General features: G+C 40.1%; 1 protein-coding gene across 8 annotated transcripts in view; it reads right to left on the reverse strand.

The window, feature by feature from the left end:
- Positions 1-27,870, reverse strand: part of MID1 (midline 1) — a 333,537-nt gene that overhangs the window by 136,812 nt on the left and 168,855 nt on the right. The window contains exon 1 of one of the 8 annotated variants that reach the window (XM_031671145.2): positions 19,957-20,199. The exons of the other annotated variants lie outside the window; for them this stretch is intronic. The gene's annotated coding sequence lies outside the window, so the exon portion shown is untranslated. Of the gene's footprint in view, positions 1-19,956; positions 20,200-27,870 lie in introns of those variants that run through there. 8 annotated transcript variants of the gene reach the window in all.

Genomic DNA, 27,870 nt, shown 5'->3' on the forward strand with positions numbered 1-27,870 from the left:
CTTTACTTTTAACTTCACAAACCCGAGGTTTAGAAGTTCTGATAAAAATAATTGCTTAACTGGGATTAATAGACACACACTACTATACATACAAGAGATAAACAACAAGGACCTACTGTATAGCAAAAGGAACTATATTCAATTTCTTGTAATAAGCTGTAATGGAAAAGAATCTGAAAAACATGTGTGTGTGTGTGTGTGTGTGTGTGTGTGTAACTGAATCGCTTTGCTGTATACCTGAAACACTGTAAATTGACTATACGTAAATTAAAAAAAAGTCAATTAAAAGTAATGACTGTCCAGTTTCCTTGGAGCTTTTCAAAATGATGAAAACAACTCACAAACTTTCCGTACAGTCCAAAGGGATGCCCATGAGTCTAAGCAATGTCATTCACGGCATCAGTTGGCCACACCATATGCTCATCCTATCATTTACCCAATAAGTATCTGTAAAGTATCTGGTGTAAGCCAAGTACTGTGCTTGGATGGGGAACAAGACATGTCCCTGAGTTTCAGATCCAGCTCTTCACAATCTTACTTTTCATTAGATCCTGGTTTCATCTGTCAACCCCTTAACACTGCCAACACACTGTGTGTATTATCCAGAGTTTTATTCTTTTATACAAAAATGATGTAGTTTCTTAAAATGTTCAAAACAACTGAAGTTGCCTTCAACTTTCCAAATATCTGAAGGAAGTTCCTGATATCTCACTCCATTCTTTTCCGACTTAACCGCCCCCTATTTTCTTCTCTTCCTTAGGGCTCCTTTATTTGATTAATATTTTGAGTCCTATACCATGCATCTATAAGATATCGTGAATCTCCATGGAGCATCAGACCAGGGAAGGAATCAAATTCAAACCTTGTCTGTGAATGACTTTTTTTCTTAGTCCCTAAATGCCTGCCATCATGTTATTGCTCATTCACCAGTAAAGATTCAGAATTTTCATTCCCAAAGCAAGCTAGGCAAAGTTCCTAAAACCCAGACAGTGAGAATTTAAAATACTGCTCTTAAGGTCACTGGGTATTAGAAGTCAAATGATCTCTTTCCTCCAATCAGGTCAGTCTTTCCCATGGACAGATCATTTAACTGTTGGACATTCTGTACTTATGAACACTGCTTGATCCTAGAGGATGGAGTCCAAATCAAACACATATGGGCATATTTAACCTGGAAAAATGCCCCCAGAAGGTGCTGTTAGGTTTGTCTTTGAAGTGTTGTCAGAGAACACTGACTGCATGTGTTCTGTGCTGGGTAGTGGGACCAATCATGGGTAAAAGCAATCAGGAGACAGAGATTTCACTTAAAGACAAACTACCTGCCAACGATGTCCCAAATTGGAATAGGTCTCGGCAGAATCCCCTGCTATATTAGCATCCCTGGGACCTTTAGAAACGGGGTGCTGGTAACATGACAGGAATTCAAATAGGACAAAGTTCAAAGAGATGGATCAGACCTTTAACTCACAGTGTAGATTCTGTGGCAAGGGTGCTGACTGGGAATCCATTCGAAGAGATTTTTTTCTTTAAAACAGCTATGATGGTTCAATCCCAAAGAGTGGTATGTTTTTGAAAGTGATAATGATGAGGTCTCAGCATTAAGGGTAACATAATTTTTAAATGATTTATCCAGCAATTTAGCAAATGAAACGGAAAGCACTGATTAACCCTTATACGTAAGTGTTGGAGATTTTTAACCTGTCCAGATATTGAGTATTATGTTCTTTTTTAAAACAAAAGATATTTGGGCAAAGGCCAAAAGTAGTCTTTTAGAATTAAGAAGAAAAAATACATTCATAGATATAAATCTGAATGATAAATGCTTACTCTTTATATAGAGATTCTCAAAATGATAATTAGACAAGAGCTTCATGAGAAAAGTTGAAATTTTAAAAGATAAGGCAGTATGTATTTTTTTGTAAGAAAATTATGAACCATAGGGAGGATTCTACCTTGACATTAACTATGAAGAACACGATTTAAAATCTAGTAGCACTCCATTGGCTTAGGCCGGAACTAATCACAAATATCTTTCATTTCTTGATATTACATCTTCTATCCTTGGTTCAAAATTAAACATCTCAAAACTATTGTAAATTTTCAAATGTTTTTAGAAGGCTTTGTTATCAGAAAAAATGAATTGCTTCTGCTAGGTACATTTTTAAGATTGACAATTTTTCTTTTGTTAAATATTAAATAGGCTTTCATATCATGTTACAACTTGAGGGGCTCCAATGAAACTTAGTACCAGCTAGAGTATCTGAAAATCCCCACAGCTAAAAGGATGATGTTCCATTACATGGAAGTATCATTTTATCCCAAAGACCAATATGTTACATTTTAAAAATTCACTTTCCATTCATTAATTCACTAATCCATACATTCAACAGATAGGTAAATAAGCTTGGTGCTAGGCACTGGGAAAATTCCACTGCACAGGTTTCAAGGACTTACTTCTGAGTTGTTTAAAAGAATTGCCAAAAACTCATAAAAACAGACATATGGATCAATGGAACAGAATAAAGAGCCCAGAAGTAAACCCACAGACCTACGGTCAATTAATCTTTGGTAAAGGAGGCAAGAATATACAATGGAGGAAAGACAGTCTCCTCAGCAAGTGGTGTTGGGAAAACCGGACAGCAGCATGTAAGTCAATGAAGTGGGAACACTCCCTCACACCACACACAAAAATAAACTCAAAATGGCTTAAAGATTTAAATATAAGATAAGACACTATAAATTTAGAAGAAAACATAGGCAAAACATTCTCTGACATAAATCTTCGCAAAGTTCTCCTACGGCAGTCTATCAGGCAATAGAAATAAGAGCAAAAATAAATAAATGGGACCTAATTAAACTCACAAGCTTTTGCAGAGCAGAAGAAACCACAAGCAAAATAAAATGACAACCTATGGAATGGGAGAAAATATTTGCAAATGATGCAACTGACAAAGGCTTAACTTCCAGAATATATAAACAGCTCATACAACTTAATAAAAAAAAAAAAAACAACCCAATACAAAAATGGGCAGAAGACCTAAATAAGCAATTCTCCAATGAAGACACACAAGTGGCCAACAGGCACATGAAAAAATGCTCAGTATTGCTAATTATCAGAGAAATGCAAATCAAAACTAAAATGAAGTATCACCTCACACCAGTCAGAATGGCCATCATTTAAAAGTTCACAAACGATAGATAAATGCTGGAGAGGCTGTGGATAAAAGGGAACTCTCCTATGCTGCTGGTGGGAATAGAGTTTGATGCAGCCATTATGGAAAATAGTATGGAGATTCCTCAAAAGACTAAAAAGAGACTTACCATATGATCCAGCAATCCCCCTTCTTGGTGTACATTTGGAGGGAACTCTAATTCGAAAAGATACATGCAGTCAAATGTTCACAGAAGCTCTATATACAATAGTCAAGACATGGAAGCAACCTAAATGTCCACAGACAAATCACTGGACAAAGAAGCTGTGGTATATTTATACAATGGAATACTACTCAGCCATAAAAAGAATAAAATAATGCCATTTGCAACAACATGCATGGACCCAGAGATTGTCATTCTAAGTGAAGTAAGCCAGAAAGAGAAAGAAAAATACCGTGTATCACTTAAAAATCTTAAAAAAAAAGAAAAAAGAAAAAATAGGGACACTATGAACTCATCTACAAAACAGAAACAGACTCACAGACATAGTAAACAATCTTATGGTTATCAGGGGGGAAACGGGGTGCAAAGGGATAAATTTGGGAATTTGAAATTTGCAAGTGTTAGCCACTATATATAAAAATAGGTTAAAAACAAAAGCAAGTTTCTTCTGTATAGCACAGGGAACTATATCCAGTATCTTGCAATAACCTTTAATGAAAAATATGAAACGAGTATATGTATGTAGATGCATGACTGGGACACTGTGCTGGACACCAGACACTGACACACTGTAACTGACTGTACTTCAACTTAAAAAAATTGCCAAAAACTGAAGCCTTTTTTATCTTTACTGACATTTCATGGATTTCAGTGAATATCCAGCTGCTGTTATAACCTCAGCAAATCAATCACAACTCATAAGATACTATAATCCTTAAAGGTCATCTTTTACGTTCCTCGTATATAAAGAATAAGGGAAGGCAAACATAGGCATGATTGGGGACCAAGGTGACATTATTAGGTTTATCACGTGACACTGTACCTTTAAAATAGAGCTTGTCAGGCATTATTGGGAATTAGAGGTAAGTTATTTTGGATTCAGCAATGCTTTGCTATGTAACTCCAAAAATAAATGGACCTCTTGCTCTGCTCGTAAGGATTATGGAAGTGTGCCTCAAGTTACCATGACACAGATCTTAAATAAAGTTACATGAAGGATGTTTGAAGTTATAATGTTATAACTTCATAGAAACTTTTTGGAAGAATATTACATAAAGAAAACGGTATCATTGCCTATAAAAAGGGCAATTTCAGCCTATAGAGTGATTTGTATTCTCACTTTCAAAATAAAAATTCCTCTATATAATCCTATAAACAGAAGAGGATCATTTTTGGCTCATATGGATATAATATTTCTTCCTCCAAAGCCTTCTCTCAATGTAATCTACAAATCCCCAAAGCACTTTTTAAATAGTCAAGCATTTTCAAGTATTTTTGAGTATTATTTGTCATACTATGAAATGAATATATTTACAAATGTATTCTATGATTTTGGGAGTCAATCTGTTTTTCAGTGTATTTTTTCTTGGTAAGTTTTCTTCTTAAAACTCATACACTCCCAAGAGCCTTGGCTGTATTGAAGTGTCACTTGAGTTTAGTCTGCTAGGAACACAAGTGCACAGAGAAGAACAAGAACACTTCAGGACACACCTTCATCTAGAAACAGCGTTATCTCCAGGGCAGTTTATAAATCTCTATTCCTGAGAAAGGAAGGCTTCAGTGTTCCTGGGGGATTTGTATTACAATACAGCTCAACAGCATAATTTACAGGCAAGGCCATAATTGCTGTGAATTAGTGGTGACTTGTCCAAATCCGCGAGCACAGTGTAACAACTTACATTCTGTTACTAACAAAATGAGGGAAATAATATGGAATTTAAATTGTATAACTGATACAGGAACATTTAATTTTCATATGAGGTTATGGTTTAATTATTTTCACTATATTTTCATTCCAAAATAGAAAAAGTATGTTTATGTAATACATTAAGATAAAATACTTTTACTCTGTAAAAAAACTTAAAAGAAAAAAATGCAGCATTATAAATAACTTCTTTTTACCCTAGAAGTAGAACTTAAACTTTAAAAAGTGATTGCATTTTCTCTTGCCTGTTTAAAGTTCTTTAAATGTCTTAAAGCCTCTACCATTAGAGAATTAAGAGAAAAGTGCCAGTATTCTGCCAATTTCTCTATAAAATTTTCTATGCATATACCTATATAGCTCATTTTATAAAGCTACTTCATTATCTATTCAATTTTGTATCTGTTAAAATAATCATCACGATACCCAGTGTAAGTGATAAAGTATCAATACAAAGTAAAGTCAAACCACACTTGCATGAACTCTTATTTTAATTTTGTGTGTTCAATTCATATCTTAAAGTACTGAGTATAGCTATTTAAGAAAAAAGGGCTGTTACATTTCTCCTTAACCACTAGTCTTCAACCATAACGTGGAAAAACAAATCTGAAGAGATTAGTGGTTACCAGAAGTGACCAGGTCGGCATCCAAACCTGGGATACAGGCCCATTCAGTTGTGAGAATTTCACCTGGGAGGTACTGAACACACACACTAGAATGGCTAAAATAAAAAGAGTCAGCAACAAAAGCTCAGGAGGATGTAGAGACACTGGACCACTGATACTTGGCTGGTGGGAATGCACAGCAGTTCAGCCACTCTGGAAAACTGCCTGGCAGTTTATTACAAAACTAAACATGTCCTTATCCCATGATCCAGCAATTATACTCCTGGGCATTTATCACAGAGAAATGGACATTTAAACAGTAACACAAAATCCTGTAAACAAATGCTCACAACGGTCTTATTTGTAATCACCCCAAACTGGAAACAACTCAAATATCCTTTAACAGGGTGAAGTACTCAACTGCAGGACATCCATACCATGGAATACTACTCACTAATGAAAAGGATGAAGCTACTGATAGAAGCAACCACTTGCGTGAACCTCCAGAGAATTATGCCGAGTGAAAAAAAATGCCAATCTTATATATGATCATATTTATATAATATTCTTGGAGTGTCAAAATTATAGAGCTGGAGAACAGATTATTGGTTGCCAGGGGTTAAAGATGGGGGACAGGTGTTGGGGAGGAGTACACGGGACTGGTGAAGCACTATGCTGTACACTAGAAATGATCACCACACTGTACACTGATGATCCTTCAATTAAGAAAAAAAAAAGAGCACATGGGGCCTCCCTGTACATTGTTTTGCAATTTCCAATGGATCTATAATTATTTTAAAATAGAAAAAATACTTAAACCATATTCCTATACCAAAGGAGCACTGGGACACAAGAGCATCCAAACAATCAATTCACGGTTAAAGGGTTGGTCAGTGTTATGGTCTTAGCCCTCAGCTGTGGCAATTCTAGGCACCATGCCCTCTAAAATAATTCTTTCCCTTTTCTACCTTTCCTTTTACTGTTCTGCTTACTATTTTACTTTTACTTTAAGGACATAAATACATAAAGCTGGGTATAAATGTAATTTCATTTCTGAGGTACTTTTAAATGTAAGCTGTGCACTTGGGAAAAGAATTTCGCCATTGTAAAGAATAAAATAGACCAAGAAAAAAAAGCTTTCTTGGATTATGCGGCGTGACAAAGAGTTTCCCTCACCAAACCTGAGTCAGCCTCCTCTGAGTCCTCCCTGTGACTAGGCCTCAACGTTGGCCTCTGTCCTTGCCGGGCCTACACAGCCTGATAATCTGCCACCCCTGACATCTGATCACCCTGGCCTGCCTTCAGAAAGAATTCTGTTGAGTTGGCTGAGGAAGAATCTCCCTATCCCTGATGACTGCTCTTATTTATTTTCCATCCACTGACCCTCTCACTGTGCTCACTGGCTGTAAATTCCCAGCTGTCTCTACTATATTCAGAGGTGACTCCAATCTCCCTCCCCTACGGCTAGTGCAATAGTATTGAATAAAGTCTTCCTTACTGTTTTAACAAAGGTCAAAATATGTTTTCACTTTAACATCTAAAAACTAATGATAATGGATCATATCCAGCAATGACATTTCATATTATTTTAGCATTATTAGGAGAAATAGTCCTACAAAGGCTTATTTTTTTTTGAGCAAAACAAATTATAGTTTTCTCAGACTTTACAGGGATGTTTTTATATACACATGCAAATATATGTGCATGTGCACACATGCACACACACACAGATAGATATTTGCCTGAGGGGATGCCTTTTGAGCATTCTGTCCACGTAACACATTACTCCATGCACGTATGCCTCCATACGGGCGGGTGTGTACTCAAAGAGTCTAGACACTAACAGGTGAAAATGTCCATAAAACCAAGACTTCTCTGAAACCTTAAGCTTGTTTCCACCAAAAAAGAAAGTAACCTAGCATTTCTTAAATGCCTGATTATGTAACCAATACTCTAAGTGCAATTCCATTTTTACATATCGTTCTTCATTTAGTTATGATGTAAACCCTATGAGTTAGTAATAGCATTTCCATTTGAAAGGTAAGGAAACTTGAGAGGCTTAAGGAATCAACCCAGGGTCACAGAGCTAGGAAGCAGCAAACTAAGGGTCTCCATCGAAGGATCTCTGATATTGTGCTTTCCAATCTACTGCCTGGAGTGACGCTTTTCACTGAACAATCTTATCACTGTCAAAATGTCAAACAGCATCGTACCTGCCCTGGCATTTTCATTAAAAAAAAAAAAAGAAAGAAAAGGTGGGGAGGGTATAACTCAGTGGTAGAATGTGTGCTTAGCATGCACAGGGTCCTGGGTTCAATCCCCAGTATAAAAATATCGAAATTCATCAAACTGTACATCTGAAATATGTGCAGTTTACTGTACAGGAATCATATCATAATAAAGGTTAAAAATATATAAAATAATATACTTCAATTAAAAAATAAATTTACAAATTAAAAAAAAATTTCCTCTTGCCATAGATAATAAATAAATGAACCAAGGTACTTCCCCCACCCCAATTTTTTTTAAAAACAGCATTAAAAAAGAAAAATAAAAAATAAAAATAAAAATAAAAAAAGAAAGATCTTTTGGTTCAAATGAAATCTTAACCAGAAGCCCAATATTCTGGAAGAGCAGAAGACAACATCTAAGCTCTTCTTGCTGGAATGGCAGGGCACCAGAGGACGGCTCTTGCTCTCACACCTGTTCCCTCTTCCCATGTCAGGGCAACATTGCTCCTCTCCTGCTCCAAGTAGCTCTGGAGAAGTCTTAGGGCTCTGAGACGCAAAGGTCAAGACGTTTCACTGGACCACCATCGGGAGAAAAGTCTTCATGGATGCCTTGCATTGTGTATATCTTAGGAGCAGAGGCACTGGCGGCCTTTTGTTTCAGATTATCTTTTCAAGGATTTCTATCCAGTGAACAACCTTGGGAAGGAGAGAGAGTGTCTGTCTCCCTCACCCCAACCCCAAGCAATGGGCAGGTGTGTGTTTACTATCAATTACAAGAGATTCAGATTCTCTCAGCTCAGGATCCATACCTGTACAGCATTCCCCTGGGCTGCTCTGGGGAACCTGAGGGGCAAAGAGAACCATTGTGAACAAGAAGCTCATGCCGCTGGCTGTGCTCAGAGTAATGAAGTCCTCTGCCTCTGACCCAAGAGTCTTGTGTCTTCTGCCAACATCCAAGAGCCAGTGGTGGGCTAAGTTGCTGGCTTGCAACTAGGATAAAGTCTCAGATCCTTCACAATTCTTGACAACCACCATTCCATAACTTATTAAACACATACTTGTGTAGTACTTACTCTGTATCAGGTGCTATTCTAAATGGTAGACAACTAGTAACTCATTTATTCTTTGTAACAATCTTATAGTCTAGGTACTATGATTATTTCCATTTTACAGGAGCGAGAACTGCAATCACACATGATTAAGTAGTTGGATCATTCCCATAAAATGATATGCACTTCTGCATATTTATAAGCACCAAATGATTTTCCTTCTCCAAAGGAAAAAAAACATACATGGAAACCTCAGACCAATGCAACTATTCTCCTCTCATTGGTCTTGATCAGAAAGCCCCAGTCTTCAAAAAGGGTGATACAGAACCACGACCACGTGCAGAAATGTTAAAATCATTCTCATAAATGATGCATCCTGACATGTGGCAATCTGACAGGGAAAGTGTGGACTATTTCTTTAAAGACTTTCCAGGAACTTGAATATTTAAAGTTGAAGCTGTCACTTCCTTGGAAAATGGTCACAATTCCAACAAACCAAGTACTAACAACATAAGCATCTTCCCCAAATTAGACCCTCGGTAGCAAGCTTTCAATACTTGGGAGGTTATCTTTGCTTTATAAAGCTCAGTCTCTTGAAGTTCACTAGCTAGAAAGAGGACGAGAAAGTGACAAAAGAAAAAAAAAAGGCCTAGGAATCTAGAATTTCACATGCATGTTTGCTGTAAATCAGCTCAACTTCCATTCACATAAAATCTCTAGAATGAGGTATGTTACTACAGGAGCCCCTTTCGTTTGTTTCGAACATACCTGGGGACAGTCAACAAGATAGATCTCTCTGGTGAACGATTATAAAGCTGGGTAGACTGAAAAAAGAATGTCAAGAACAATCTGAAATGAAAGATGGGAACAGACATTGCACAAGAAATGCAAATTGCCCTTAAATATATGCAAAGATGTTTGCATATAGAAGAGAAATATACAGTGACACTTCTTTTCATGTATGCAGAAAAGATGTACAAGGCAGACAGTACCCTGACCTGGGGAGGCTCTGAGGAAGCACTCCCACACCCTGGGTAGGCAACTGATGCATCAAAATTAGAAACTGCAATGCACTCTTTGACCCAGCAATCCTACTTCTGGGGGCTTATGATACAGACACACCTGCCCCACACCAACAGCCAAATGCATGAGCCTTTTCTAGGTACATTGTTTTAATGGCAAAAGATTGGACACAAGCTATGTGGACCAGTAGGGGAGGGATCAAATAAATTATGGTATACTTTTACAATGGAATGCTATGCTGCTGTTAAAACAAAAGGATGGGGGGTTGTGCATTTTTGTTACAAAAAGCTCTCTGGGATATATTGCAAAGTGGGGAAAAGAATTGGCTGCAAAGGGTGTACATGGAAGGCCACTCTACATAAGATGAGGGAAATACATTTGTATCTGCTTATGATAATCAGGAAAAAAGGCTGGGAGTCTGCTGTCAACACTTAGAAATAAACATCAGCATAGGAACCACATAGTATGTTTCACCACTTTGGACAGCTTAGGAGTGACAATGTTTGTACACCAGTTAGGGATTCCAAAAATCCTCTGAAGAAGTTTTTCTTAGGATGTTAGTATTCAAATTAGCATAAGGGTCAGACATGGAATACAATCCTTTGAGCTGACTGTTTGGAACAACTTTTGAAGCCCCCTGGGGTCACAGGGCTTGCGTCTATCCCAGTTACGTTCATACTGTTTCTTTAAAGGATCCACAGCTAATCAGCAATTTACCTGGTTAAAATTCAGTAGGTTTGGTAATGCTTTGAAGGGGACACTCCCTTCTTGGGTTTTCTGCATTCAGAGGATTTGCAAAGGAGCTAACAACAAAGGGATTTAATCAGCAAACGAGAGCAAAGGGTCGATTTTTGAAGAGGAACCACGAATACATATTCTTGTGGGCTTTTGCCTGATTACATTTGTTAATGAGGAATGCCAAAACATGCACACCAAAAACCGTTCAAGGTCTTTGGGTAGCAAATTACACTTGTAAATTCGATGTAAGTTGATCACTGGAAGAACTCACACTCTTTGAAGATTTGAATCCATAAATGTATGAAAGAATTAAACGGTTCTTTCCCCTGGTGATATAAAGTATTAAATGGCAGGGGAAAAAAGTGTTTAAAATCAACTGAGGCGATAATTCATTTTGACAATTATTCAATAAAAATGTTAAATAGGAAAAAATATGTTGGGCCAGTTTTGACCGGATGAATAGAGCAGAAACATGCAACAGACAAACCAAAGGATGACATGTTGGGCCCTGTCCCCTCAACCTATCTTATTTAATGTTTTTGTTATTCAACTATGGCACGGTAATCTATCCCATCCCCAAAAGACAAAGAAAGGAAGACCACTTCTGATCAGCAGAAAACTGGCTAAGCCTTCAAGAGGGCACTGGCTCCCCATCAAGGAGAAATGAACGTCTTTGAAGACTGCATCTTAGATTGTTTTGTTAATACGTAAAATCCTCTCTCTTGAGCATGCAGAAGACTCCTTTCAAAAGGAAAATGCAAGTCAATGAGGATTAGTTTGGCTTCTTGGAGGTCAGAACTAAATATACAAAACTAATAAAATGATGCTGAAATAAACAAGAATGTGCAACTGCTCATCCGCAGGGATGATGTAACTAATACTGACATAATTTCCAAGCAGAAAAGCAAAACTAGGTCAAAGCAGGTTGGCCTAACATAATAAGCATTTTTGCTCCCAGAATTTTAGCATGTAGGCTGTGTCTGCAGGCAGTCATGTCCTCTGTTATCAGTGTTTGGGGCTGTCACCAACTATTCATGTCTTATCACTCTTTGTTAGTTAAACCAAAACAATGTAGTTTACATATGAACTATTCAATTCTGACAGCTGAAATGTTAGAAAGGGGAAATGTTAAAAATATTCAGAAAGTGTCTCCTCTAGGCTGAGAAGCATTAAGCAATAAATATTCATTATTTAATAGTCTACTATCACGTTTTTCTCTACTCAGAAAGCTATATCCCTTTCTCAATTATTACGACTTTTTTTCTTCCTTCGCTCAGCGCACCTGCATCAATCTCTCTTTAGAAATCCACTTTAAACACTAACCAATGAGAAAAACGGAGTCGCTCACCAAATAGCTGTTTTTTCTATTCTGCTTCCCCCATAGGTTGACAGAAAGAACTCACACTTTCTTCTCCCTTCTACTTGTTCCATTTCACTCTCCTGCACTATTTCCGCGAGGCATGGCTGATTAATTCATAGAAAAAAGGACTCCTCTCACTCCTTCAACTTTCTTCTGGGTAAACAAACTCCTCCTCATTTTCTCTGACATTTTCACACATATCTAAAATCAGAGCAAAGAATATACAGACAAAGTAGCACAGGCCTCGAATCTAAGACTATCTGGATTTTTCAGAGTATTTTCTCCTAAAAGTGACACAGCCTTTCCCGATTCTTGACTCAGTATAAACCACCAAGCTATTTGAAAATTGTGTTGGATTTCATTAGCACATTAAATGAGTATGTGACCTTGAAACATCCGAATTATATCTTACTAGAGGGCACGGGGTACAGTCAAAAGAGAGTAAGATGGGAGATCTGGAAGACCCAGGTTCTAGATGTAAACTTTGATCCCTAATGGAAGGTAAAGTATTCCTCTGGGCTGACATTTCAACCCACAAATGTTAAACTTTTAACCAGTACTCTTTGTCTGAATTCTGAATGCATTTCCTATAGGAGACTTGATCTCGTATAAATAAGTTTCTAATACTCGGTGATGCCTTCCACTTATATTTTGCTTTATCTGGCCATTTATCTTGTTCTTGGTAGCTCAGCACGGTATTCAACAAATTCCATTGGTCAGCACACGGCCCCTTTCCTCTTAATTGTTTAAGGAAGATCACCTCAAAATACATACAACTGAAGCCATACATCACACCTTGACATATAACAGATAACAGTCTACCGTGTGGACCCTTTGCAAATGTATTAGTCCTGTTGTCTCCACAAACCACTCAATGTTTCGGAAATTTCTGTTTCATCATTTTAAACATAACTCTCAGACGCTCTGTCATACCCAAGAGCAGCAAAAATGCCTTGTCTGGCATATGACTTGAGTTTCACTGCATTAAACGTGGCCGCCATTTGCAGGCGGTGGAGCACAGGACCTCAGCCTCCTCCCAGAAACAGACTCTCAGTTGCTGGGTGACCTTGGGCACGACACTCACCTGGCAAAATAAACCAACTGCACATGGACCAAAGGCCTAAAACCTGAGGTTGGTCTCAAGGAGAGCAAGCCAGAGCCTATCTTTGCTTTCAGGCTTTGAGCTGTTGGAGGACACGTCCCGTTTCTTAACCATTTCTGTAGCCCCATCAAGGAGCGGTAAGCCAAGCTGTCTGCCATGCTTTGGGTGCTGGTCTCACCTGGAGTACAACTGGGTGGACTAGACAGTTAAGTGACTGCAATGTATTTTAATTTTTCTCTAATGTCAATCTATCAGTCCTGGCTGTTTCCCCAACCTCTCTAATACCCTTTCTTCCTCATACTCCTCTGATCTTAAAGAGAATTTTCCACTCTTTCATGCCAAACTTCATCCAGCAGGCATCTGAAAAGTATTTATTGATTCTTACTGTGTGCCAGGCATGGTGTTTGGATTTGGGGTTTCAAAGGGAATTAAGATGTAACTCTTGCTCTTGAGTAACTCAGTCCCAAGAGAGGCAGACAACGGAGCAACTGGGAATCTAAACACCATTTTGAGTACTTGTGAGGATAAGAGGACGCGCCAGCTACATTCTTTCCATTTATTCTGATCCAAGTTGACAGTGCTCAGCTCACCAAGAGCGTACTTACAAACAACCCAGACCCACAAATGCCATCAGTCCCTCGCACGGCCCCCTGTGGTTCCCTGCCTGTCACCCACCAAGACCCCAGGGAGTCGAGAAATTCAGGCAGGATGCTGAGAAAAGGACAAGCGAAGAGATCTGACCTACAGGCAGACGCACCAGCAAGTCCTGTCTGCCAAAGGCACGACCCTGCCCACAAATACTGTCCCTGAAAGGGCAATCAGAATTTTTGCAGCTCCAGGCTCTACTGCTGGCTATTTCCTCAATTACAAATTCATTCTGAGGGTTACAGGGCTAAGACTCGGGAGCTTTAGCTCATTCATATAGATTCTCTCACATCTGGTGGGGACCACTGTCTAGAGAAAACAGGAGTGTGGTCTGGAGGTGGGGGAGGGGACGGAGGGAAGACGGGAAACTCAATTATGGAAACTCAATTCACTGTGTATTAGGATAGGCCTGGGAGATACATCTCAGAGGGATCTAGAAGATATTAGAAGGGTGGAGAAAGGAAGGTGAAAAGTAGTGCAAACTTTTCCTAGTTCAAACATTGCCAAGATTCGGCTGTTACCAAAAGAATGGCAACTCCTTCTCCTTCCATGTTTCATGATGTGTAATGTGGAGGCATGTCCTCAAAACTCAGAACTTAAATCTGACATTAATCAGACTGGTTATTTTTTAAAACAGTGTTTTTAGATTGCTCCAATCACGACACCATTTCTCACTGGAAACTGTTCTGGATTTCAAACAACAAACTCTTAGAGCATAAAGCTTTCCTTGATTGGGGACCGCCTATGAGTTATTTTTCTCTATTGAGAATAATTAATTCAATTACGATCTACTAATTGCAGTGAATGTATGTAAACTAGGATTCATAAATTTCTACAAATGGCTATCTGGGTAAAAATTAACTCCACTTCACAATTACAAACCATTTCTCAAGTCTCCTAAGCTCAGTAAAGTTTTGGCTCCTACTGATTTATTAAGCGGGTTCTAATCCACATAAATATATTTATTAATGAGCAGGCATTTTGCCCATGAATAATTTACATCAGGCTATTGGCACAATAAACTGTACACCAGATTGAAAGTTCTTTGAGGGCAAGGACCATATTAAAATCATGTTTGCAGCCCCAAAGTGGCCTGGCATATAATAAAAAATTTAAGCAGTTTTACTGAATGAACTAAGGAATATATTAATTCTATGAGTAGTTAGTAAAGGTCTTTGATAAGAAATGAAGGAGAGCCTTTGTATTATTCCTCCTTTTTGTACTATTTCATCATAAATGGTTCACTGTATATAAAAATTCACTTGTACTACTAATAATTAGCACTTCTTCTGTTTTGTTTTGTTTTGTTTTTTGGTTGTCCTTTTTACCCAGAACATCTCTTATATCACATAAAGCAGGGAAGTTCTCAGGGATTTGGGTTTTTTTTTTCCAAAGGTAAGTTCCCTCTAAGCAGTTTTTTTCCAGAGCTTCAATTTTCTGAGTTCCTTAACACAACCTGAACTTCTACACATCATTAACCATCCTGATCTGGGTCAATGAAATCTTTTCCTCCCGCGGGAAAAAAAAACCTTGTGGCTCTCAAAGAGTCCCTAATATTTCATCTTTTCATTTAAAGGAATTTCTAGGACATGCCAGTTCATAAAACTAGGCAAACAATCTTCTAGAACAAACCCCTGAGATGAGTTTCATGTGAAATAAAAGATGATAATAAGCCAGAAAGAATCGTGTTGATAAGCTGTCCCATATCTTAATGGAGATTAGACTCCTGTTTGACCTGACTTTATAACCTTTCCTTTAATCACAGTGTATTTGATATTCTCTTCCTTGAATGAATTCGTTTTCACTGTGGCTTTAGTCACAAGATTAAAGAATCGCTACCTAATCGTTCCTAATAAGCACAGCGATTCTCTCTAACTGGGATCCCGGCTCCCAGCAGTGGTGTCCACCGCAACGCCTGGCCTTCCGTCATACACACTTCAAGCCTGACCTCTGCAGGTGGGTAACTGAAATGCACACACCACCCAATCGGATTGTGGTATTTCTTTTTAAAATCCCACCAAATACCGAAAATACAAACATTCATACTATGTACAACAGGGAAACTGATATAATATGTTGGACTTCCCTTTCATTTTATAAGCTGCTTTTTGAAAGTAGCAACCATTTGATGAAAAGTCTTTAAATTACATCTGCAATATACCCTGGTGGTGGCTAGCCATTAATTCTTTTTGCCTACTGAGAAAAATCCAAATGATTTGGATGAACTGGGATCCTCAAATCATGCAGGTTTAAAAATGCCCTGACCAGTTCCACCCTTTTCTAATCAAACAAATTACTGTTTGTCCAGTGACCAAATCCCCACCCCAGCCCCCTTTCACCAATGAACAGCCCAGGTTGCCATAGCTACCTTGGATGTCTACCACACAAGGGATCAAAGCCAGGAGACATCCACATACACATTTAGCCTTAAAAGTTGCTGGAATGTCTGTGGATAACATGCAACTACCAATTAAAGGATTTGCTTGCAGCCTAGGCGGTCCATAGCCAAGCAAACTATGCGCACAACAAATGGCCAGGAAAAGCCAACTAGAAAAAACTACTTCAAAATGACCAGTAAAGATCTTTAATCTGACAGTTATAATCACAATTATAACATTCCCTTCAAAGGAGAGAGAGTAGGGAAGAAATGAAGATTCTAAGGTGTGTTGAAGACACTGGGCCTCCAAACCATGTGCAAAAACTTAGAACATTACAATGTCTGCTGAAAGGAACACTTCACAGACCGTACTTTAAATTCTGGTTAGTTACAGAATCTTTCCATTTGATGTCATAAAAGCTGCCTGATCTCAACGCTAGGACAAATGAGAACAGAAATGCCTTTTACATTTTTACAGGCTTGATTTTCAAATGAAGGAAACCATGAAACATACTTGGGACACTCCATGCTGGTTACAGAATAAGGAAAGGGCCGCTGTAAGAGAGTTCCGTTTTAATCCCTAGACTCACTTTCCAAGCCTGCGCAAGGAGTCTGTCTTTCTGGGTGGGTAGTATTCACCTCAGATTTGTAACAGACTTGCTGTGTATCTATCTACTTCACCTTTCTCTGCCTTCAAACTCACCATTTGTTCAATGAGGATCAAATTGCCACCTCCATCTCTCCTGGGGGTGTGGCAGAGAATAAACAGATCATGTCTGTAAAGGACTTTCTAATCCTCAAAGGAATGATTAATACAAAGACATTCGTTATTAAATCAGATGTCCTTGGGCATTTTAATTCTAATCTAAGAATGCAAAACAGGCTCATCAAACTGAGTCAAAAGCTTCCTTGTAACAGCACCCTTCCAGCCTTCCAAGAATTGAGCAGCTGCTTAGAGCACTGGCTAACCATCTTATTCTCTCCCTTCACACCATAAGGCAACTGTAAGGATTTCTTTTAGTCCATCAGAAATAGAGTGAGCACTTTACTCTCTTGGAGTGTCTACTAAAATCATGAGGATATTAAAAACACAAAATATATCTGGGTAGGCAATTTTGTCTGGAGAACCCGATTTTTTTTTTCCAGCTCGAGAATGATTGGTTCTTCTGTGTAGGGACAATGGGTGGCGTGCTATTTGAGGAGGATATGTGCAGTTGTGGGAATGCCACAGGCAAACCTGTTGTTTTTGGCTGGGCTTCTAGAACAGGTGGCCATGCCTTTCCTTTTGCCTGGGAACACATCAAATTCCTTCTCAAGGAAGTTTCAGAAGTTTTCCATTTATGATCAGAGGGCAGAGAAATGTTGGCACATGCTTTAAAGTTACTTCCTGATAAAGGCCAATAGGGTTCCTACTCTTCTTATGGCCTAACTCAGCATGATCCATCAAAGAATACTATCCTTCTGTGGCGTTCTTTGGCCGCCAACCTAGCAGAAGGCAAAACCCCTCTGAATCTCATCACCAGTCAGGTAGCTTTCAAATTTTGCTGTCAATTTCTGGCTATCCACTGTGGCTAGGCAGGGGCAGGGGTCTCTTGGCTGCGACGCCATTGTTCAGCATTTGTGCAGCCCTAGGGACGGATCACTTCTCGGCAAAGAGATTGGATTTCATCGCTGAGCTGATGACACATGGACCTGTTCGATAGTTAACCCTGCAAATCCAGCTGGGGCTGCTGAGCTGAGATGACGAAGTAGCTGGTGGGTGCCACTCACCCTGCCCAGACTCTAGTTTCCCCCCAAGAGAAACTCAAATAAAGTTAGGATTAATCCAAGCCAATAACTCCACCATCTCATTCCCCTCCACATTCCTGCTCTGGCTGTTGTGGAACAACGTGTCAGATTCCTGAAACGCTGGACCTCCCAGATTCTTTGGATGGGCAATGACTCCCCCACCCCCAACCCTTCTTTTCTCCCCTCCTATCCCACCCTCTTTTCAAACACTGAATAGGCCAAAAAATCATGGGACATAGGTGTGGGATAAAAAGTTGCTCATTCATTAAATAACTAAGGAGTTACTACATGTGTACCCTTAAAACTCCACTACTGGGCTGAATTCCAATTCACGTGAATGCCACAAGGAGCCAGGCATGGGAAAAATCATGCCAAGCTGGAGACAGCATGCCTTTGGCATCAGGAACGGAGAGTGCCCCCCCCACCCCGCCCCCATTCCAGAGGAATCATGTGGGAACGGGGATTCTGAAAAGTGAGCTCAGATACCACCGAGAGGACAGGTGGCTCCGCATCAGATCGAATGACTTCTTTGTTCCAGCCGAGGACCTTTGTCAAAAATGTTTGGCGTTCCTTTTTTTCCTTTTACTAAATCCTTTCCACTCAGGCTTCTTGCTTCTTTCCCCCATCCCATGTGATTGCTCGACAGAAAAAGAATGGGGTCAGACCGCGAGTTTGCATAACTTAAAAGAAACTGATGGTTAGCCCCAGTCTCCAGCAAGGTAATGGCAATTCGCTGGAAACACACAGCACCGGCCGGTCCAAGTGTGCTCTTGGACACTTGCTGCAACTTGCCAAGCACGCTTGCCTAGACAGCAGGTGAGGAGACAAAAAGGCAAAGGGTCTTTTCACCTGAACATACTGTGGGGGCTCTGCTTCCTCTCCTGAGGCTGCAGGAAACAGACAGAAAGTTCTAACTCCCTCGCCCCAGCCCCCGAACGGAAAGTTTGCTTCTTATGCAAATCACTTTCCCCAAAGCGCGCAGGGTGGCGCGTGCCCAACCCACTTAGAAGAAAAAGTGCAGAGCTTTTCTGGTGGTAATAAGGATGCTAAATTTTCCCACTTGGGTTTACTGCGAGCTAGCAAGAGCAGTATCATTCCTCCTGGAATTCCCTGCCCTTGCCAGCCTGCTCCCTGACCCTTATATGAGTACTGATCTTGATACTGAAATATTAACATAAGATTCTGCTATAACTTTGGTGGAGTTACAAATTACACCCTTGTTTTGGCTTCATCCACCCACTTTTTTCTTTGCTTTTCTTACTGGCAAAGCTATAAACCTCTGCCTGTGCTGATAAGGAACTTTATCATCATGCCCCACAGCCACGGAAGGAGCTGCTGGTTTAGTAATTCTTTTCAAAGACTCAGTTAAGTAATCCCCGAGCCCTTTCTCAGCTCACTACTTTCAGGGCTGTCTTCTCAGGTCCAGAAGCAATAACAGTTTCAAAACTGCTAGAATGGGAAAACAAATCTACATTTTTCTGGAAGGACTATCTGTGCTCATTTCGGGCTGGTTCCCGCCTTCTCAGTCATAAACTCAGTAAGTGCTCAGGACGGGAAGCCAAAATGAGATAAGAGACCCCGTGTAATTCTTTTTCAGGATATTCAGTTCTCTTTATTCTGACCCATAGGAAAGGCTAAGAGCTCGAGAAAGACCCTGAACAATACATTCCAGAGACTGCAAACTGGAATTGATTTACATATTCTACAAACCGCTTTTAAGCCCTTTACAATGACGCCCTGACATCCCATCACCATTAGAGGCCAAAGTAGGGAGAGGTGGGGGGAACCTCAGGAAATCTGCTTCTTTGGTCCCCTTAGGAAAATGCAACCCCGTTTTTATGCCAAATGGAAGGACTTGGCCAGGCATCTGCTAATCCGGCAAGCTCTCCGGAGTAATATCCCAGGGGTCCCGGGCTGCACCCTCCCTCTCTCCACTGGCCCGTACAGCCTCCGGAGCTTACCTGCCTCATGTTTAGAGTTCCATGACCCATCCAGCAGGGAGCGAGCCTCCTCGAAGCACACGCGGCGGTCTTCGGAGGGGAAACACTAAGCCCGACAGACGCCCTCAAGACAAAAGCAACTCAGCGAGATCCACAGGCAGCTGAGAGCACGTTTTCTTCCTCTTTTTCTTTGATCTGTTGCTACACGCACTCTCTGCCCAAGACAACGTCAAGTTTCTCAAGCTTCTCTTCCCAGCCTATGAAAAGTCAGGCGCAGGGAAGCGAGGACCGCCTGGCTCTTATTTCAAATCGGGTCTCAGGAACGTCGTAGGTGGCTGGCGTGGGCCCCGGAGGAGCCTGGCCAATCAGGAGGAAGGGGAGGGCTCTGGGAGCCGGGGAGGCTGCCTCCGCGAGGATTAGAGAGCTTTCAGGATTTAAATGACTGAAGGCAGCTGGAAACAGCCTCCAAAGCTCCCGAAGTAAAAGATGAGTTCTATTCTTATCTCACAGCTCTGGGTCGGCTCAAAGCTTAACTAGCTTAAGCCCTTGCCTTTTAAGAGCTCCCCGAAAGCACGAAAGCATGTAGAAGGTGCAGAGCTATTTCAGCCAGGAAAGGGCCACACTCAGGCTTATTTGGAAAAGGGGATCTTGCACCGAAGTCCTGCTTTTGCAGACTGGGGAGGAAACCGAACTGTTATTCAGAACACCTTAACTGAAACCGGGACTCCAGGGAGGAGGGGTTCACCCACGTCACTTCCATATAGATGAACCGTATATCCATCTAAGACAGACAAATCAGAATGGGAACGTGGGCACAAATCTACCAAAACACAGCAAATGAACAAGAATCTTCCTCTGTGGAGGGACCGAGGCCCAATTTCAGCTAAGAAAATTGTTATCAGAAAAACAGACACCACAATGAATATATATATACATACATGTGTGTGTGTGTATATGTTCATGTATAACTGAAAAATTGTGCTCTACACTGGAATTTGATGCAACATTGTAAAATGATTATAGATCAATAAAAAATGTTTTAAAAAAAGAAATATCAACCAACCAAAAAAAGACAGTAACAGCCAGTACTTTACTATCACACTGAAATCATTAATCAATTACTGAATGAGCTACTAGTTTATTTTAATATATAATCACACAGTCTTGGTGTATATATAATCAAAGTGTACCACAATAATGTAAAATGCAGAAATCATTCAACATATTCTTAAATTGCTTCTTCAGTTTAAACTAAACCTACATGTAATGGTCAATAAATTTGAAGAAAAATGAAAAAATAAAAATAAAAAAAGAAAAAAGAAAAGAAATAGACACCGATGTTTGGTGCAGAAGAAGTTTTTAAACAAGTGTCTACTTTTCACCATGGTTCACCTTACCTACAAGGTTGAGCTGGTGAACTTATTAAAAGGGAAGAGAAAACATCTCAGTAGGATGGGAAGAGAGCAAGCTGGCTTCTTACAAACTGAAGCCCATGCCTGGAAAGAATTTCCAACGTTTGCTTTCTTAATTTCATAGAAACGGGAACTCTTTTCAACTCTTAACCACTAGAATTTCCAGGCAAATTTGCCTTTTGGATTGCAAAAAAGTGCAAGCCGAGCGAAGACTACATTGTGTAGCACCAGTCTTGTATCTTTTCCCCAAAGAAGAGACTGAAATTTTGTGAGAATAATTCAATGTATAAAAAAGGTTGGTATCAGAGGGGGGGAAAAACAACTTAGCAAATAACGCACGGGCAGCTTCGGGGGTATCATTTGAATGGGTTCAAGAGATGTCAGCTCTGCTGAGTTCTATGAAAACTTAGCAGCCCAGTATCTGGACCTGGAGGTCCATGACCCCATTCCAGCCCCTCACCTTAGCAGGTTAAGGGTCCACCTAGTGACACGAGCCGACTTCAGTTCTCTCCTTGTATTTACTACAGAGCCCTTCACTCTAAGGTAGACTAAGGTTTCTCAACCTCAGCACCACCGACATCTGGGGTCAGATCATTCTCTGTGCTGTGCACTGCGGAATGTTTAGCAGCATCCCTGGCCTCAGTCCATGAGATGCCAGGAGCACTTCCACAGTCATGATAATCAATAATGTCCCCACCCAAAATCAAATGTTCCCTGGGTTGGGAGCGGGGGTGTGGGTGGGGAGTGAAATCATGCCCAATTGAGAACCATTGATATACCAGCTATGAAATGTTGCTTCTCAAACTTAACCATGCAAGGAAACTTCTGAGGACATTGTTAAAAGTGCAAATTCCCCGGGGCCTTTGCTCCAAGGAAATCTGATCAGTAGGTTTGAAGAGGAGCCTGCAGATCTGTGTTTTATCCCACTGCCAAAGGACTCAGATTCACTCTGAGAAACACTGCACCTATCCCTGCCCCAGGTATGCCCTCAGCCCCGGGGCCACAGGAAACTACCCAGGGCTTCTGCCATTAAATCTCACTGGAGTTAAATCCCAAGGCACATCTGTTCATCACCTTCAACAGAAGCTTCTCATGATTGCATCTGCCTTCTGCTGTCATCGCCTCCCCAGTAAATACGAGCTGGGATTTCCTCTTGCAATCTCTGTACCCTGTCAAAGTTTCACCCATCTTTCTTCTCCTTTGGCCCATTCCTACACCATTCTACAAGGTCAAAATGTCACCACTGTTCAGCGGCTTCCCCAAATGCTCCAAGATAAATCAATCCCTCCCCTCCGCTCTGCAGCTTATAGACATTCAGTGGTGTGCTGGTAAGTGTTTAACCATCAGCTCTCAAAAAAAAAAAAAAGCCAAGATTTGTTGTAGCCTTTGCCAATTTCCATAGTGTAAATACTCCCTCCTTCCCTGCAGCGAGGCCCCTAAATACACAGTTGGGAAGAGCTGCGCTGAGCCAGGAGAGGGTAAGCACCAGCTTGAGCAAACTACGATACACCTCTGCTGTTGCCCTTCCATGCTGCGCTGTTATCTTATATTCTTGAGTCTGTCTCTCTTAGCAAACTATTAAAGTCTTGAGAGCAAGTATGGTACCGAGTCATCTCTGTAACCCCAGCCACTTTCACTGCATACACACGAGCCCAGACAGCAAGAGGGAGTCAGCAAACGTGTGTGGAAAGAGAACAGGCTGCAACACGCAGCTTCCCTGTGATGGGGACACCGTCTGACTGCAGCCACTGCCATGTTACAGAAGGGAAAAGAATCTCTGGGAAAATTAAACTATTCAAGTGACCTTTTTCCCATTATATAATATGTCTTCTGGACTTATGAAAACAATAAGCGCAATGGCATCTTTATCCTAACACTCCCACATCCAAGCCGATACACAGGTGAGCATGCAAGAGACCAGCCTTCTAAAACAGAACCTTAGCTCCATGGACATATTTAGGAGACAGTATATTTTCTACTTTTTTATATGAAAGCATCACACACTTTTGCATCCACACAATATAAATCTTCTCCGCCAAAGATTTTAAGATCTCCAGGAGGAATATATATGATAATCCCTGGTAGGTACATGAAAGGGCAGTTCTGCTGGCAAGAGAGATAGAGATGGATGGTGCTCCTCCCTGCCGTCTTCTCATTCTGCACAAGGACAGGAATGCCCCCGATGGGCTCAATAACAAACACGACTTCTGAGTATCTACAAGAGCCAAGCATTTTACAGGCACATTTACCAGGCACATTACAGATGCACACCATTTCATCTACACCAAAGTACCAAAAAGTAGACATCACCACTGTTGGGCTAAGAATGAACGGACAGCATCACTGAGGCAAAGTAAATAACCCAAGGTCTTTTGGTTATAAATTGCTATATCCGGAATTAAAGTGTTTGGGATTAGAATTGCTCTGCTTTTTGTGGTAAAACAGGGTGTCTCCAGAAATGACTCATAAAACCCCTCAGCAAAGTGCACAATGTAAATGAGCAAAGTCTACTTTTTTCATTTACAAATAAACATACTTTTTAAACATTTCTAATTAAATAAATGGCCCCGGGGGGTTGTCCATTAAGTGAGGATTAGATCCACCTACTGGAAACTGTCAGCAAGTAAAGTGAAGCAAGGAAAGAAACCTGCTTCACCAAAGGGTGGGATGTTCTGTTCCCCAGCCTGTGATTAGCAGCATTTGCAAATGTCAGCTGAAGGCATGTTGTTGTCCTGACAGATCTTCCTTAAAACAGCAGCCCTGATGACACTCCTGTGTAGTTATGTGCAGGTTTGGTTATAAAGAGACCTCCACAGCCAATTTAACATAGGTTCCCGGGCCAGTGTTCCTGAGGTCCATCCACCATCACTGGACTGGATGGATACTGGTAAATAAGACATATTAGAGGACAACTAGCAGTACCTGTGCCTCCACTTTCACGGCTCCATTAGGTCAGAGCATAGGGGATTAGTGTTTGCGGAAGTAAAAAACGGTTCACTGTTAGTAACTTCATATGGTTACTGAAATATGTGTAAGGACACATCATCAACAGTCAATGAAAGGAGGGTATAACTCAGTGGTAGAACACTTGCCTGGCAGGTTCAATCTCCAGTCTGTCCCACTAAAAATTAAAAAGAAAACCTAATTATCTCCCCCCAAAATACTTAAAAAATTAAAATGTGAAGTTACTTTAAAAATGCTAAAATAATAATAATAATAATTGAAAAATCAATGAAAGCCAAGCTGAAGTGGTCTACTCAGCCACCTGGGAAATGCCTGGTCCAAGTGCACAGTCTTGGGGGGGCTACGCAAAGACTGTTTTTATTCTCCTTCAGAAGTTCCAGAAATCCAGTTGTTTTATACTTACGATGGCTGTGGAAAATTTGAGGTGATTAGTGAAGATGATTTAAGTTGACAATGGCGTTAAGTCCCTACTTAGAAAAAAAAAATCCCTCCTTAGTTCTTACAGGATGTCATAAAAGAGAAACAAGTTTCTACTCACTGACTGCAGGTACTCATTAAGTTAGTTCCTTTTGGTTGTTAACGAGAGCAGTGTGGCATCCCACAAGCATGGGTTGCAAATGTGATATGGAGTCCATTTCAGTGTTGATGTGGCCACTAAACTGGGCAACAGACCTCAGGTAAACCAACTGACATCACTAAGCCCAGTTGGGCAAATTATGGACTGGATATTTATGCCCCCCTACCAGATTTCTATGTTGAAAACCTAACCCCCAGTGTGAGGGTATTAGGAGGTGGTGTTTTGGGGGGTTCATGAGGGTGGGGCCCTCAAGCATGGGATTAGTGTCCTTATAAAAGAGACCCCAGAGAGCTCTCTTGCCCCTTCAGCCATGTGAGGACAAAGCAAGAAGATGCTATCTGAAGCAGGAAGTAGGCTCTCACCACACCCAGAATCTGTCAGTACCTTGATTTTAGAAGCCCTGGACTCTAGAAATGTGAGAAATCAATTTCTGTTGTGTATAAGCCACCTGGTCTGTGGTACTTTGTTACAGCTGCCCAAACGGATCAAGACAAATGAAATCATACATGGGAAAGTTTTTTTTTTTTTGCAACTGTTGCTTACTGTGTGAATTTGGATGACAGACTCTGAAAAGAAGGGAAGAAATCTGTGGATACAGAAACAGAACAAAGAGACACTCATAGTAAGCACTTAATAAATATTTGCTGAATGAGTGGCCATTTGAGCACGAGGAAGGACTGCATCTTGGTTAGCACAAGGTTAATGCACATGAGCCCTCAGCCTTTTAGAACGTACTGTAAAGGGTAGACTTTCAACAGAGCACAGGGCTGCCTAGCTAGTCACCAGTCAGGGTTTTCAAGTAATTGAACTGCATGTTTCCTCACTTGAAAATAAGGAGTTAAAATAATTATGTTATCTTAAATTTTGAGTATAACTTACCATTTAATAATTCTGTGATTTATGAGGTGAAATATTTGGACACTGTCTAGTTTTTGTCGATTAAATATGACTGATCCTTTGTCATCTCCATCTTGGAGATCTGGTGAAGGTTTCTGCATGAATTTAGCTATGATTTTGGTATAATCCTCCCACTGTCAAACATTCACCACACTCCCAATTGAACCTTCTGCTTCATGTCAACATAATAATATCCTACTTCAAGAATCCTTCAATTTCTGAATCATTTTTTTTACTATAATCTTATATTTAAATGTTAGAGAAAAATTATTATAACAATTCATTTTTTTACTTGTCTTATTAATCAATCCCTTTTTGAGATTCTGAGGTCATTGAGGGCTGTGATCAGTCTAGATTCTCCAGAGAAATAGATCCAATAGGATATATAACTCATATATTGACATTTATTTCAAGGACTTAAGTCATTTTGAGTACTACTAAGCCTGACATTCTTAGGGCAGGCGGATAAGAGCTCATTCTACAGTTTTCAGGCAAAATTTCTTCTTCCTCAGGGAAACCTCATTTATACTCTTATGACTACTAACTGATCGGATGTAACCCACCCACATTATCAAAGATAATCTCCTTTACTTAAAGTCAACTGATTATAGACGTTAACCACACTGACAAAAACACCTGCACAGCAACACCTAGATGAGAGTTGGAATAACTGTATTATAGCCTAGCCAAGGAACTGTTTTAAGTCCCGTAAAACATAAGCATAGAGTATAAGATCAATTAGTCCATATGTTTACTGAATTGTTGCAATAAAAATTTTACAACCTCCATGAGAAAAAGGCTCTCTTTTTATAAAGAAATTTTGCCAATAGATTTATTATATACTTCTCAAGTGCAACACTAGAAGGCAGGGGCTTTAAAGTTTTGAGATAAAATGATTTCTCACTGATAATCCTACACCAAGTCATACTATTCATCAAATGTCAAGATAGAATGCAATTATTTACACAAAGACTCAATATTTTTGCATGCCATGTATTCTTTTGTTGGAATCCAGTCAAATATGTTTTAGCAAAAGTAGGGAATTAACCAAGGACAATCCAATGGGACTCAGTAAACAGAGAAACCAACATAAAGAGAATAAAGTCCAAGATGAGTGATACAGCAGTCCTAAGCCCAAGTCTAGATTGCAGCAGAAAGATGGAGATCAATTTCTCCAGGGGGGAAAAAAAAGATACTGACAGATCACATTTGAGGATGATCAGATATACATAAACAGAAGCAAAAGGTGAGATCATTATTAACTCCAGGAAAAAGAAAAGAATGCACAAAAAAGGAAGCACAGTATACAGCACACTCTCCACATTGGCAGTGATTTTGGCTAAAGACATTGTGACAGACTACTGGTAGCCAATCCAATATTCATCTTCCCCTTGTTTCTTTCTAAAAGAACTTCAATTTCTTTGAGGGCAGAAATCTGTTCAGCCAAAGAACATTTCCCAGCCTCCCCTGCAGGTGGTCATATGAGACTATTATGGCGGATGGCTTATGGAATTTTAATAGAAGCTGTTATGTAGGGCTTCTGGGAAAGCTCTTTAAAGGAGACACACACAGTTTGCCCTCTGCCTTTCCCAGAGTTCCCCACTAGGACTATGACTGTGCTGCCTGACAGACGGGCTGTTCTGAAACCATGAGGATGGAATAAATGGGAAACCTGGAAATCAGAAAAGAGAGAAGGATCTTGGATTCCTGATGATATCCTGGAGTTTCCTAACGAGCCCCAAACTTCATGTTGTTTGAGCCAATGTTTTGGGATTTGTGTTACTTGAACACAATTCCTAACTGACGCAATTACATGAGGAGGAAGTGGGCTGAGGATGTCTAAGAAAGGTAATTGTTTTTTGATATATGTAGGATGTTAATGTCTAAAATTCACAAACCCAGAAATAGTAGTACAAGCACATTATGGAAAATATGAAAGTACATACCAGAGGAAATTTTACACAATGAAAGCAATTACTCCTAAAATGGAGTGGAATGTGGTAGGAATTGCTGTTTTTCATTACAGATCTTTAATATAGTTGTACTTTGAACACGTATTACTTTGATAAAAAATTAAAATTAATT

The sequence above is a fragment of the Vicugna pacos genome, chromosome X, assembly GCF_048564905.1.
Source record: "Vicugna pacos chromosome X, VicPac4, whole genome shotgun sequence".
Lineage (NCBI taxonomy): Eukaryota > Metazoa > Chordata > Mammalia > Artiodactyla > Camelidae > Vicugna > Vicugna pacos.